The 15493-nt window shown below is 35.1% G+C and overlaps 1 non-coding gene across 1 annotated transcript; it reads right to left on the minus strand.

Moving 5' to 3' along the window:
• Positions 1–10478: 10478 nt before the first annotated feature.
• LOC128040304 (small nucleolar RNA R71) lies at positions 10479–10585 on the minus strand. Its single transcript, XR_008194960.1, has one exon. It is a non-coding gene; the product is annotated as a small nucleolar RNA R71 (small nucleolar RNA).
• Positions 10586–15493: the final 4908 nt, after the last annotated feature.

Consider the following 15493-nt stretch of genomic DNA (forward strand, 5'->3'; position numbering starts at 1 on the left):
TGGGAGAAGGTCCCTAAACAAGACCTACAACTTCCATCAATGGTCTCTACTAATGGCATGACAATTTAACTACCTTACAGTAGGATTTCCATGTGGATCTCATTGAGAAAATTTCTTGAAAGTAAGAAGAATTATCTTGTTATTGTCTGATAGTTGGTCGACCTTATTTGTAACAACCCATTTTTTGGTGGTGTCAAAAATAGTGGTTTCGGGACCACAAATCTGACAAATAAGTTCGTAAATATTATTTAATATTTACGAGTGAAATATGGTTTTAAAAAGGTTTTTGTTATGGTAATTTTTGTGATATGAATGAGTAATTAAGATCAAGTGGTAAGACCTTAAGGTCAAGTGGTTTTAGAAAATGAGGTATCGAAACCTTGTTTCTATAAACCGAGTCATAAATATTTTTATAAATATTTACGGAGTGTCATTAAGGTGGTATTAAAGTTTCGCTAAGAATTTTTAATGTTTCGATAGTTAATTAAGCAAAAAGGACTAAATCGTAAAAAAGTGTAAAATTTGATCACTATTTGATTGGAGTGATTAAATGATTTATTGAATAAAGGAAAAGGAACTAGATGGTAATTATACCATTATTATAAATAATGGACAAAGGTGGACATTAAATAGGTGAATTTTGATATTAGAACAAAGGTTAAATTAGTAATTTATTTATTAAAAGAAAATTAAAACAATTAAAAGATGTCATAATCTTCTTTAACTTTGGTTCCACTGAAATTTGTTGAAGAAGGAAGCCATAGTTAGAGCTTAATATTTGGCCATGCTTTGGATGATGCATGTAAGTCCGTTTTAGCCCCATATTTAATAATTTTTATGTTTTTTAGATTGTTGCAACTAGGTCCAGCTAGCCCATACATTTGATTTTGAAACTGTTAAAGATTTTGAATGTTGCCATTGATGAATCTAGTTATTTTTTATGTTAAATGATGAATTTGAGATATTGTTATGTAAAAGTATTTTGTTAAGTGATTTTTAATGAATTTGTCGATTAAGGATTAAATTGTTGAATTAATAAAAGTACAAGGATTTGATGTGAAATTATTAAAATATGGGCTGAAATGGAGGCTATGAATATTTGGCTAGTATGAAGTTTCATTAAAATGATTAATTTGTATGTTTTAGGCTCAAGGACTAAATTGAATAAAAGTAAAATGTTAGGGGCAATTGTGTAAAATGCCAAAATGACTAAATTGCATAAAATAAATTTTTTACTATCTAAAATAATAAATTGAATGAAATTATTAATTTAGATCAAGATCGAGTGGAAAATTAAGGAAAATGGAAAATTACCAAAAACCACTATACTTAGTTATTTCGCAATTTAGCTAAGTAAGTTTGTATGAACTATTATCATTTAATGGTTGATTAAATTGAATGTCTAATGTATGGTTCTATTGAAAATGAATCAATGTATATTTATGTTATTATACAATTTATCGAGTAAAAAGACGGTGGAAATTCAATGACGTACAATGACTATCTAGCCCTATTTGAACCTTAAGAATATATAGGATACAAATGACATGTCATTAGGGTTTCCATGTTTCGGGTACTGGTCCTAAATGTCCTATCGGTGGCTGAGTTCTGACATTTGTTGCGGATACTCGACAACTTGTGTGAGCAGCACTGTGTAGCTACGTTCCAACCGACAGCTTGTGTGAGCAGACCTAGGTTATCATGTTTCAGGTGTTGGTGTTGATGTCCTTCCGGTGGCTGAGTTCCAGCATTTGTTGGAGATACTCGATAGCTTGTGTGAGCAGCACTGTGTAGCTACATTCCAACCGATAGCTTGTGTGAGCAAACCCAGGTTATCATGTTTTAGGTGTTGGTGATGAATGTCCTTCCGGTGGCTGAGTTCTAGCATTTGTTGCAGATACTCGACAGCTTACGTGAGCAGCACTGTGTAGCTACATTCCAATCAACAGCTTGTGTGAGCAGACCCAGGTTATCATCTTTCAAGTGTTGGTGCTGAATGTCCTTCCGGTGGCTGAGTTCCAGCATTTGTTGTAGATACTCGACAGCTTGTGTGACCAGCACTGTGTAGCTACATTCCAATTGACAGCTTGTGTAAGCAGGCTCATTTATAGCTTGTATGAGCTATGACTATATGTTTAATGCAGTTTGTGTTAGCTTTCCCGTGTATCCAATGTTATTCTAAATGTTTCAACAGGCATGAAAAGGGATTAATCAGTAAGGGTTTCAATTGATTTCACTATGACAATTATGGAAGGGTATGATGTATCGATGATCAAAGTATGATCATTCATGATTATGAAAAGTATGATGTAAGTGATGTTATGTTTATGTACCATTTCTTACCTTGTGATGATATTGCTAAGTTATGTGTTTAATCACTAGCTTGTAGCTATGGTTAATGTTATATTTATGTCTTATGTATTATACAAATGAAATGGAAAGTGTTCAATATAAACCAATACATGTATGTATGAAACTCATTGAAATGGTGATACGTGGAAAACATGATATGTTATGAGGGATGATAAATCCAATTGGATCATGCTCAAGTATAATGGTTATTTATTTTAAGTTCACATGAATTATGTTCAAGTATGCTAACATGTGTTGTTGTTGGTGCTTAGGCTTGTGCCAAGTTTATGATTGCATTATATCATGCTTAGTCTTAACGAAATACATTGAAACAGTAAGTGTTCAATTGGTAATTTGCTTGTGTACATGAAAAGGTGGTATAAATTAAAGTATGTAATTTCTTTTGAAATTGTTTATCATGTGGTTGATTCCAAAAGAGCTATGTTAAATGCACTAATTCATAGTCATGGTTGATGTTATGCTTATGTCTTGTAATATGCAAAGGAAACGAGTATGAAAATGTAATGAAAATGGTAAGTTCATAGTTGAAGTGAAATATGATAAAATAAAAGGGAATGATGAGTTGGAAGATGTACTTGTATGTGAGAAGTTTACGTATGTTATGGATGAGTATGCCTAGTTCATGAACAAATATGCTAATTAATGAATTGATGATGTTATTTAAGCTAAAGTAAGTAAATAGAAGGGTTCAAAGTCTTACGAAATCCTACTATGCTAGTACTGATAAGTACATATGGTGTTGATAGACTTATTCCATTGTGAGTTGATGACCATGGTTCGATAAATGTTGAGGCATTGGTGTAGGTTTATACTTAACCTATAATGTTCATTATTGAAATGGAATGATATGTTTAAAGTTTATACGAGCTTACTAATCATTCATTGCTTATGTGGTTATCTTTCTTTTACTTTACAAATTATCAAAAGCTCGATCGGGTTGGAAGCTCGTCGGAGATCTATTACACTATCCAATGATTATATCGGTAGAATTTGATGATTTGGTCATGATTATAATGGCATGTATAGGTGGACTTATGTCTAATGTTTAGTTGATGTTTATGGCATGTAATGTTTTCTTGGATTTGAGGTACTTATGGTATTATTGATGTCTTGTCGGTTGTTGTTAATATGGTCAAATTGATGCATGTTTTGGAATGACAAAATTTGGTATGTGTTAATGTATCTTTAAATGGCCAAAGTGGTATGTGATAATTGATCTCAACATGGTCAAGATATGGTTTACTTTGGAAAAGTTTTGAACTATATGTGCACGATGTAAATATGGTATATAAATTTCAATTGGTTGGTACCATTTGTAAATGGTTGGTTTGTGTCATTTATATGGTTTTGATGCATGTGAGAAATGGTCCAAATGATAATGTTACTTTGACATGGCATGAATCTAATATGGTATGGTTGATATGTATCAATTATGATATGTTTTGACATGGAAAAAAATAAGTTGATAAATGGTAAATGTACACATGTTTAGGTTGATTTGATGATTTATGTTTGAGGTGCCTTTTGGCATATTGGTTGTATGGATAAATGACCTATTGAATTGGTCTTAAAATGCATGTTTTGGTATGTTTTGATACTTTGGTTAAAAGTGCAAATGGCTTGTAAGTGCATGTTTTGAAAGGGTGAAAGAAATGGTTCAAAATTGGCCTATTTCTTGCCCACACGGCCTAAGACACGGGCGTGTGTCTCAGCCGTGTGTGACACACAGCCATGTGGCACGACCATAAGTCCCTTATAGGTTTTAAAGGTTACATTTCGAGAGTTACACGGTTGTGACCCCTGCGGTTTAAATTTTTTTAGCTTTTTCCTTGATGTTTCAAATGTTTCTGATTTAGTCCTGAATAGTTTCTAAAGTGTTTCTAAGGCCTCGATGGCTTGAATAAGGGACGGTATGCATGTATTTGATTGGATTTTGCAATGATTATGAAATATTAAAAATAAACTAATTGAGTTTCCTTTTTTATGGTAACACTCCGTAACCCTATTCCGGTAACAGATACAGGTTAGTGGTGTTACACTATTGTAGGTATTATCATGCAATATAACAAGTTTTTATTCAAAAAGGACAACTAGTCACAACATGTTACTTGGTGAGATTGTCCGATGATTACTCATTTGTGTTACATGATGTGAAAGGTGTTGAGTTGATCGTTATACACTCAAGATCTTCTAGTTAAGTAACTTTGTACGAAGCTCTACTTAAGTTAGATTGATGGTTAAATGTTAAATTATTATTAGTACATGTGAATGCCTAAGGAATTAGGTTCATATACTAATTTGATGGAAATCCATGTTCTTACTAGTTGATTAAGATTACCCCACAATGACTTGATTCAATGAGTGTAAGAATTATCATTGCAATGACTTACAAATGTTTTTAAGGTACAATGTAAGATGTATTCATCATCTTAATGCATATCGTAAGTTGCTAAATGTTTTCAAAATATTTGCTTAATACAAAGATATTAATGAATGGATATTTTATTTTCAGTTCAAAGTGGAACCTACTCTTTTCTTAAATATACTCATTGAGAAAAAACTGGAAAGAAATAATTACAAGGAATGGAAAAGGTACCTTATGATTGTCCTGAACTGTGAGAAACAAAAAATAGTCATTGATAATAAATGCCCTTCAGTCACTCAAGTTGAGGCTAGAAAATGTTGGGAGGAGTCTAATGAGATAACTCATTGCGATATGTTGGCAAGTGTGACCAGCACCCTTTGTAAGCAACTACAGAGTTGTAAGACTACCAAAATGATTCTAGTCAAACTAGATGTAACCCCTAGACCCAACCCATATGTTACGGCTAATTCTTGAAGATTACATTGGCCATGATGATGGCCTAATAATACATTTTAGAAATTATCTCTTAAAAGTCCCTTTGCAAAAACTTAAGGTTGTGTTATTTAATTGTGTTAGAAATCTGAATTTATGTTTAAAATAAAAATGTCATTGATTTTGATATTGATACTTTAGAAATCATTGATTTTGTAAACATGTTGTGATGGGTTTCGAAAATCGAGTATTAAGTTTAAAATTGTTACTTGGAGTCTAATAAATTTTATTATAAAAATAATCCATCATTTTAATTTTATTTCTTCAAATTATTTAAATCATAATTTAACATAACAAATCTTTCAAAAACAACCCTAAAACATTATCCAAAGTTCCCAAGTCAAAATCCAAACCGAAGTCCCAAAATTAGAGTCCATATAGCATGAACAAAAACAAAAATGTACAATAGCATTACTTGCAAATTTTCTAAAAGATAACCAAGAGTACCTCTATAGCCAAGCCCATCCTAACCTCATTTATCTGAAAATCAAAGTTTGAAGGGGGTGAGCTTAAAATGCTTAGTGTTGGTCTCAAATAACAATTATTTCACAAAATAATTCATCACAACATCATATTAATCAGTCCATAACGTAAATAAATTACTCAATTATAAAATCAGATATGGCAGATTGTATAGTGGCAAAATCAATACAATATTTTTTAGAATACAATACAAATATTAGAAATTGAATCCTACCCAACTCCGCTACACAACACAAAGAGTTCCCCAGAACTCATCCAATCAATAACACACCAAAATATGGTTGAACCACTAGATATTGTAGATTTACTGCCAGATACAGAATATTGTGGACAAGCAACCAAAAATGTAGATTTATTGCCAGATACTTCCTCCGTACCTTTTTCCCACCTCATGCATGTGTTATGGCAACAAAACAGATTTTTCAGTAGCATGTTTTACATACGAATCAGATTATTAGAGTATGGCATGCTTAACATGTGAATAAGGTCTCATATTTTTTATACATAATTTCACAATAGCATGCTTTATCATGCAAATCAAACATCATATTAGGGCATAATCAACATACAAATCCTTAGATAAAAATTTAATAATAAATATTATTTTCATATAAGTCGGTATATCATATTTTTATGAGCCATAAATCACATGACATGAGTGATGGAAATTATATATGATCATACATCACGTAATTATTCAATAAACCAATCACGCCACGATAATAGAATTTTGGATTTACTTACTTATTATCTTCGCTATCAATTTTTACCGATTTCTATGAATACACTTGTTTTCGATAATCTCATATATTAAATATCAAATATCCATAAGTAATACACTTAAAAATATTTTAATTATTATTAATTTAATCATTAATATCGAATAATATCTCTTCAATCCCCACACCTTAGATTTGATGGATTAGATCTCGATTCCACTTTGAAAGAGATGAATCTAATTTCCTTGAGTCACTATGTTAAATCAAAATACATGTTGGCATCAATCTAACAAAATAATAACATTCCCTTAATAAAATAACATTGATTCAGCACCACTTACGCAAAAAGATCGTCAACTATCGCCCCTTTCTATAGTTGATGCACGTATTCCAGGATTTATGAATACTCTTCAATAAGGCACGAAATCGAATAGTTAGATCCTTGTTAAATAAAAAATAATACAACAAAAGTATAATGGTTACGATAATTCTTTATACTTATGATTAAACGGAGAGAAAAGGGCTTGGCAACAAAATCTCGAAAATCCAATCAAAGAGAGGGATTAGGCCTTATAATTGGAAAATAGAAGAGTTTAGATAAAATAAAAATTTGAAAGATGATTTTTAATAACGAAAAATCAGATTTAGGAGTTTACAAGAGAATTTTTAGATAGAGGAGAAGAAAAGAAGAAAAATAGGAAAAATTGACGATGGCCGACGGCAGCGGCATCGCGGCGATGGTAGTGCGACGATGATGGCGGTGTAACACCCCTAACCCATATCTGTCGTCGAAACAGGGTTATGGAGCATTACCAAAATTTATAAATTAGATACAAACATTTAATATCATTCATAAATCATATAAAAAATCAATCATATACAATCATATTGCCCCTCATTTAATCCCTTAAGGCCCAAATTATGTATTAGAAATAGGTCGGGACTAAATCGGGTACTCAAAGAATTTTACCAAAATCTCAAAATTTTTCCAAGGTGCAGGGGACACATGCCTGTATGGTCAAGCCATGTGGGCATTTGAAATAGGGCACACAGCCGTGTCCCAGTCCGTGTCCATACCTATGCAACTCTCTGACTTGGGTCACACAGCCAAGTCACACGCCCGTGTGAAAAATCCTGAGCATTCGTTTTTGAAATTTTAATATGTAGGGGACACACGACCAAAACACACGCCTATGTGCTAGGCCATGTGTCACACACGGGTGAGACACACGCCCGTGTGGACAAAATAAGGTCATTTCCAAGCCTTATTCCTCACCGAATTTGTCTTCCACCTACATTCACATTTTATCATATTCACAAAGCATTACCAACCATTAAAATCAAGCCAAATTCAAGTTCAATTCATATCAATATTCCCCATATGTCCATTCTTTTATATTACCTAATTGATCACATAACATATATATATTACCAATCATATCATCTTAACCCATTTATCAACATACCTATATAATTTCCATCATTTATCCATTTCAAGACTCATCAAACACATTAAGACCATATATAACTTATCATAATATATCAATCACAAGCCATTCCAATGGCTATTTACAATAAAACATTTACATTACCATTATTGGTCATATTTAGCCTATACATGCCATTAGAACCGAAATTAGTTTACTATATTTATACCAAAGAGTCCGAGGGATAGTGTGATGTAGCTCCGACTAGCTTTCAACCTTTACGAGCCTCCGAGTACTATAAAACAGAGGAATTAAAACAGAGTAAGCATTTAATACTTAGTAAGTTCGTATAACAAGAATTTAACTTACGAATTAAATTCACATTTATGGTAAGCAAATAAACATGCTCAAACCAATTTGGCCAATAACCTAGCACATAACCTCATCAAGCATGTTAGTAAGTAATTCACATAAATACAGAGAACATGAATGAACTCATCAATATTCAATTTCCACATGCATGTATTTATTACTTCAAGTGTCCATGAACATATACAAATAATATCATATCTTTGTATTTCAAGTATTTCTCATAGTAATTCATCTTGAATTCATATCATCTCATATTAGAACTTTACCCGTTGAATCATTTAAAATATCAATGGAAACAAGGGTAGTACACATGAAGTGTACAAAATTGTAAACCGTTAATTCATATTCGAGAATACTCATACAAGCACATAAATAGGAAGCTCTCCCTTGAGCCATATAATCGGAAGCTCATATGAGCCATGTAACGGGAAACTTATCTGGGCTGTATAACGGAAAGCTCATAAGAGCTATAATCAGGAAGCTCATGCAAGCCTATAACGGGTAGCTTCAAAGAGCCATTAACGAGAAGCTCCGGATAGCCATATATCAAGAAGTTCAAACGAGTCATATCGGGTAGCTCTGGAGAGCCATTAATTAGGAAGCTCATAAAGAGCCTTTAATCGAGAAGCTCATGAAGAGCCATACATCGGGACGCTCATAAGAGCTGTGGTGTGTCTACAACTTATGCAAAATCACAACCAATCGGGATGCTCCGAAGAGCTATTAATAAGAAGCTCGCAAGAACCATATAACCAAAAGCTCGAGAGGGCTAATAACGGGATGCTCTTTCGAGCTGCAGTGTGTCTACAACATATGCAGGACCACAACCAATACGGGAAATCTTCTATCCATCGAATTTCATATATTCAAACAAGACTTTATACTTATTGATTATTGTCGGATATGTAAATACTTTCATATACATGACAGTAATACAAACACATACATACAATTCAATTAACACATATAAACTCTCAATTTAGTTACACAAACTTACCTCAACAATGTTCGTGAACTTGTATGCTACTAATCTGTTACTTTTTCTTTACCTCGATCTAGCTCCTTATTTGGTTTATCCGGATCCAATTAAGCCAAGTACGCTTGCTTGAATTATTTTCTCTTAGCTAGGGTTTCCATGTAAATAATTTGGGAAAGACGATGAAAAAGATGATATTTTCATTATTTAATTACTTAATGGAAACACAAAGATTTATATACTTTTTCATACCTAATTTTGCTTAAAATCATGCATTTCGATAGAATTTTTGTCATAAAATAATTAATTTTTATAAAATAATTAAATTGTATTAAAAATTTGAACATGTTAATTTTTAGTCAATTTTACAAATATTTTTAATAAATTTTGATTATTTTTGATAGATTCATACAAAGGGCGAAAATTGACCCGGCAGACACCGTTAGAAGAACAAAACCGAGAAGCAATTCGAAGTAACAAGGCAAAATAATTTCCAGCCTAAGTCGGTCCAAATATGTGCATGTTTTTGGCATTGTTGCTGGGGACTGTTTTAAAAAAAAGTCATTATTTGTGCATCTGTTTTTACATTTTGGTTTATTTATTTTCCTGTTTAAATATTTACTTACTTAATCTTTCTGTGATTATTTCAGGTGTTTATGAGTATTGACCAGATTATTGACTTACTCCCTGTGGACCCTGAAATAGAACGAACCTTTCGACAGCGAAGAAGACAAGCGAACCAGAGAAGGATCGAAGAGATAAACTTTGAGAATATGAATCAAGGAAAAAATCCTATCCTTATTGTTGATGATAGGGACAGAGCTTTACGACATTATGCCGTGCCATTATTTAACGATCTTAATCCGGGTATTAGAAGACCCGAAACTGAGGCACAATAATTCGAGTTGAAGGTAGTCATGTTCTAGATGCTTCAGACTGTGGGCAAATTCAGTGGAATGCCTACTGAAGATCCTCATCTTCACTTAAGACTATTTATGGAAGTTAGAGATTCTTTCAAGTTAGCCGGAGTACCCGAAGATGCATTACGACTGAAGTTGTTTTGTGCCTGGTTGAACTCATTGCCACCAAACTCCATTTTTACATGGCAAGAGTTAGCTGAGAGATTCCTCATGAAGTATTTCCCGCCGAGCAAGAATGCCAAGTTGTGGAATGAGATCACTGCCTTCCAAAAAATGGATGATGAGTCCCTGTATGAAGCATGGGAAAGGTACAAAGAGTTATTACGAAAGTTCCCGCCGAGCAAGAATGCCAAGTTGAGGAATGAGATCACTGCCTTCCAACAAATAGATGATGAGTCCCTGTATGAAGCATGGGAAAGGTACAAAGAGTTATTACGAAAGTGCCCTCATCATGGAATCCCACATTGTATTCAACTTGAGACATTCTATAATGGTCTCAATGCTCACACGAGGATGGTAGTGGATGCCTCTGCTAATGGTGCTCTCTTTTCTAAGTCTTATAATGAGGCTTACGAAATTATTGAGAGGATTGCCAGCACCAATTACCAATGGCCAACCAATTGAGCAGCGTCAGGAAGACGAGTCACTGGAATACATGAAGTGGACGCTCTCACTTCACTCGCATCTCAGGTATCTTCAATATCCTCAATGCTTAAGAATCTTACCACTAATAGGTCTAATAGTTTTGCAGCCCAACCACCTAATCAATTTGAGAATATAGCGTATGTGTATTGTGGGGAAGGACATTTGTTTGAAGAATGTCCATCGAACCCTGAATCCGTATATGGGTAACCAAAACCAAAACCTAGGGAGGCAAGGACTGCAATCTAACTTTTATAACTCATCATGGCGAAATCACCCAAATTTTTCCTGGAGTAACTAAGGGGCTGGAACTAGTAACACTTACGCCCAACCTAGACCAACTCAGCCGTCTAGTTTCCCCCAACAAGTTCGGAAACCAACCCAAGCAGAACCATCCAATAGCTTAGAGAATCTACTAAAGGCATACATGGCGAAAAACGACGCCACTCTAAGGAATTTGGAGAATCAAGTGGGCCAGCTTACTACTGAACTCAGAAACCAACCACAAGGTGCTCTACGTAGTGACACAGAGAATTCGAGAAATTTGGGGAAGGAACATTGTAAAGCATTGACATTTAGGAGCGGAAAGACAGTAGAGCCCAACACTGTCGAAGTTGAAAAGGAGCCAGCTGACGCTCAAGATTTAGAAGAAGTTCAACCAAGTGTTGAAATTCCAGTTTCACCAGAACAAAATCTGCAAAACCCGACAAAATAACCTCAGGACTAGCTAATTCTGATCAACTAACAATGTCATTAGATGCAGAATTACCGCTAAAGACGAATAAACCAGAATCAGTCCCAGTAATGAAACCACCACCACCTTACCCTCAAAGACTTTAGAAACAGAAACAGGAGATTCAATTCAAGAAGTTCCTTGACGTACTCAAGCAACTTCACATCAACATCCCGTTGGTTGAAGCACTTGAGCAAATGCTGAACTACGTCAAGTTCATAAAAGATATCTTGTCTAAGAAACGAAGACTTGGAGAATTTGAGACGGTAGCTCTGACGAAGGAATGCAGTGCATATCTTCAAGACAAACTACCCCAAAAATTGAAGGATCCTGGATGTTTTACCATACCGTGCAACATTGGAGCAACATATTATGGTAAGGCATTATGTGACTTAAGTGCAAGTATCAACTTGATGCCTATGTCAATATTTAGGAAGTTGGGGATATGAGATTATAGACCAACTATAGTTACGCTTCAACTAGCAGATCGATCCTTAGCACATCCAGAAAGAAATATCGAGGACGTATTGGTACGTGTAGATAAGTTTATCTTTCCTGTTGAATTTGTAATTCTAGATTTTAAAGCAGACAAAGAAGTACCAATCATCCTAGGAAGGCCATTCCTAGCAACCGGAAGGACCCTTATTGATGTGTAGAAGGGTGAGCTCACTATTCGTGTTCAGGATGATCAGGTAACATTTAACGTCTTTAAGTCTATGCAATTTCCTAACATAATGGATGATTGCTCTACAGTGTCTGATTTAGAGGGTTGAATAGTGGAGAAGGAACTCAAATGTATTGAGGACCCATTGGAAAGAATTTTGACATTGGATCCTCTAAATGATGAAGAGGAGGATGAATACTTAGCTTTGCTAGAAGCTAATCAAAGGGGATTTAATCTTTGGAGTTAGAAAAGAGGGACTATTCCCAACCAAAAGCGTCGATCGAGGAGCCACCTAAATTAGAACTCAATGTATTACCTTCTTATTTAAAATACTTTTATTTAGGTAACGCTTCTACTCTGCCTCTGATTGTTTCAGCAGAATTAACCACTAAGCAAGAAGAGAAACTTATCTTAGTTCTGAAACAATTTAAGAAGGCCATCGGATGGACCATAACCGATATTTGTGGTATTAGTCCATCTGTGTGCATGCATAAGATTATCCTGGAAGATGGAAAAAAAGGGACGATCGATGGACAATAGAGGCTGAACCCCATCATGAAGGACGTAGTAAAAAAAGAGATCATCAAATGGTTAGATGAGGATATCATCTATCCCATCTCAGACAGTTCATGGGTAAGCCCGGTCCAGTGTGTGCCCAATAAAGGAGGTATCACGATTGTAGAGAATGAGAACAAATAGTTGATACTGACTAGAATGGTTACGGGATGGAGAATCTGCATCGATTACCGGAAGCTGAACAAGGAGACTAGTAAAGATTACTTTCCTTTGTCGTTCTTGGACCAGATGTTGGATAGACTCGTGAGACGAGATTACTACTGTTTTCTCGATGGATACATAGGGTATAATCAGATTACAGTAGCACCGGAAGACCAACACAAAACGACATTCACCTACTTGTACGATACGTTTGCATTTAGACGCATGCCATTCGGTTTATGCAATGCACCTGCTACTTTTCAAAGATGTATGATTTCTATTTTTACTGACATGGTTGAGAAATATTTGGAAGTTTTTATGGACGATTTTTCAGTACTCGGAGATACTTACGATGATTTCTAAGCCAATCTAACTAAGGTACTAAGGCGATGCGAAGAAACGAATCTCGTACTCAACTGGAAAAAGTGCCATTTTATGGTACGAGAATGAGTTGTTCTAGGGCATTGGATAACGAGACATGGGATCGAGGTAGACAAAACAAAGGTAGACATTATTGAGAAATTTCCACCTCCAACATCTGTAAAGGGTGTTAGGAGCTTTTTGGGCCACGCTGGTTTTTATCAAAGATTTATCAAGGACTTTTCCAAAGTTGCTAAACCCTTATGCAAATTATTGGAGAAGGCTCTATATTCAAATTTGATGAGGAATGCTTAAAAGCCTTCAATGGTTTGAAGAGTTGATTAGTCATGGTGCCCATAATCGTCACACCAGACTAGGATTTGCCATTCGAATTGATGTGTGATGCAAGTGACTTCGCAATTGGAGTTGTCTTGGGCCAGTGAAGGAACAAAGTTTTTCATCCCATCTAATGCGCAAGTCGAACCCTAACAGGAGCTCAACTGAATTATATGGTAATAGAAAAAGAGTTACTTGCTATTGTGTTTGCTTTCGACAAGTTTCGATCTTATTTGGTAGGTACCAAAGTGACTGTCTATACAAAAAACTCGGCAATTAAGTATTTACTTGCAAAGAAAGACGCTAAGCTGAGGTTGATTCGATGGGTACTTCTACTTTAAGAGTTCGATCTAGAAATTTAAGATCGAAAGGGAGTAAAAAATCAAGTAGCAGATCACTTGTCTAGATTGGAGCCACAATAAGGGAATTCTCCTGTTATACCAATTCAGGAGACGTTTCCAGATGAACATATCCTGAAGGTAAATCATGTCCATAATACCCCTTGGTTTGCTGATATTGCTAACTATTTAGCTTGTGGTTTGATTCCAATTGATAAGACATATCAACAAAGGAAAATTTTTCTTCACGATGTGAAGTACTATTTCTGGGAAGAGCCATATGTGTTTAAAAAGTGTGCAGATCAGATGATCAGGAGATGCGTGGTAGAAGATGAAATACCAAAGATTTTATACCACTGTCACTCAACTCCAAGTGGGGGACACTTCAGAGGTACACGTATAGGGGCCAAAGTATTGCATGCTAGATTCTTTTGGCCAACACTATTCAAGGATGCATATGCTTACGTGAAGAGCTGTGATCGATGTCAAAGGGTTTGAAATGTCACCAACAGAAATGAGATGCCTCGAACAAACATCATTGAGGTAGAGTTGTTCGATGTATGGGGTATTGACTTTCTTGGTCCTTTTCCTCCATCTTGGAATCAGAAGTATATACTAGTAGCAGTAGACTATGTGTCTAAGTGGGTCGAGGCTGAGGCATATCTGACAAACGATGCTAAGGTTGTGATGAAGTTTCTGCAAAAGCATGTGTTCAAAAGGTTTGGAACCCCAAGAGCTATCATTAGTGATGAAAGATCCCATTTTGTGAACAAGTGGTTAAAATGATTATTAGACAAGCACGGAGTGAAACACAACGTTGCAAAAGCTTACCATCCGCAGACAAATGGGCAAGCTGAACTGGCAAATAAGGAGATCAAAGGTATACTTGAGAAGGTACTCTACCCGAACTGATGAGATTGGTCCAAAAGACTAGATGATGCTTTATGGGCTTACAGAACAACATACACGACACCATTAGGAATGTCACCCTATAGGTTGGTCTTTGGGAAAGCCTGTCATCTACCTCTGGAGTTAGAGCACAAAGCTTACTGGGCTCTTCGACGACTCAACCTGGATCTTAAGCTTGCTAGAGAGAAATGGATGCTCCAACTGAATGAGCTAGAGGAATTCTGAATGTTCTCATACGAAAATACCAAATTACTCAAAGAAAGACTCAAGAAATGGCATGACAAGCACATTCGAGTTAGAGAATTTGAAGCAGATCAGCAAGTCTTGTTATTTAATTCCAGATTGAAGTTCTTCCCGGTTAAGTTAAAATCACGTTGGTCCGGTCCATTTACGATTCATCACTTCTATCCATATAGAGTTGTTAAACTCCAAGGTAAGAGAGGTAATTTCCAAGCCAATGCTCAGCGTTTAAAACATTACTACGGAGAAAAACCTGAATGGGATAAAATGTTGTTCAGTTTACTAGATATTTAAATTTTCTTATTTTTAATAAATTATTTAGCGTATATTTTCGGGTTTATTATGTTTAAATAAATTCTGTCCAGGAGATTGGAACTTAAGTGGGATCGCTTGTTACCCCTCCAATCTTCCTAGGAATTGATTTTTA

This window comes from Gossypium raimondii, chromosome 3 (assembly GCF_025698545.1).
Source record: "Gossypium raimondii isolate GPD5lz chromosome 3, ASM2569854v1, whole genome shotgun sequence".
Lineage (NCBI taxonomy): Eukaryota > Viridiplantae > Streptophyta > Magnoliopsida > Malvales > Malvaceae > Gossypium > Gossypium raimondii.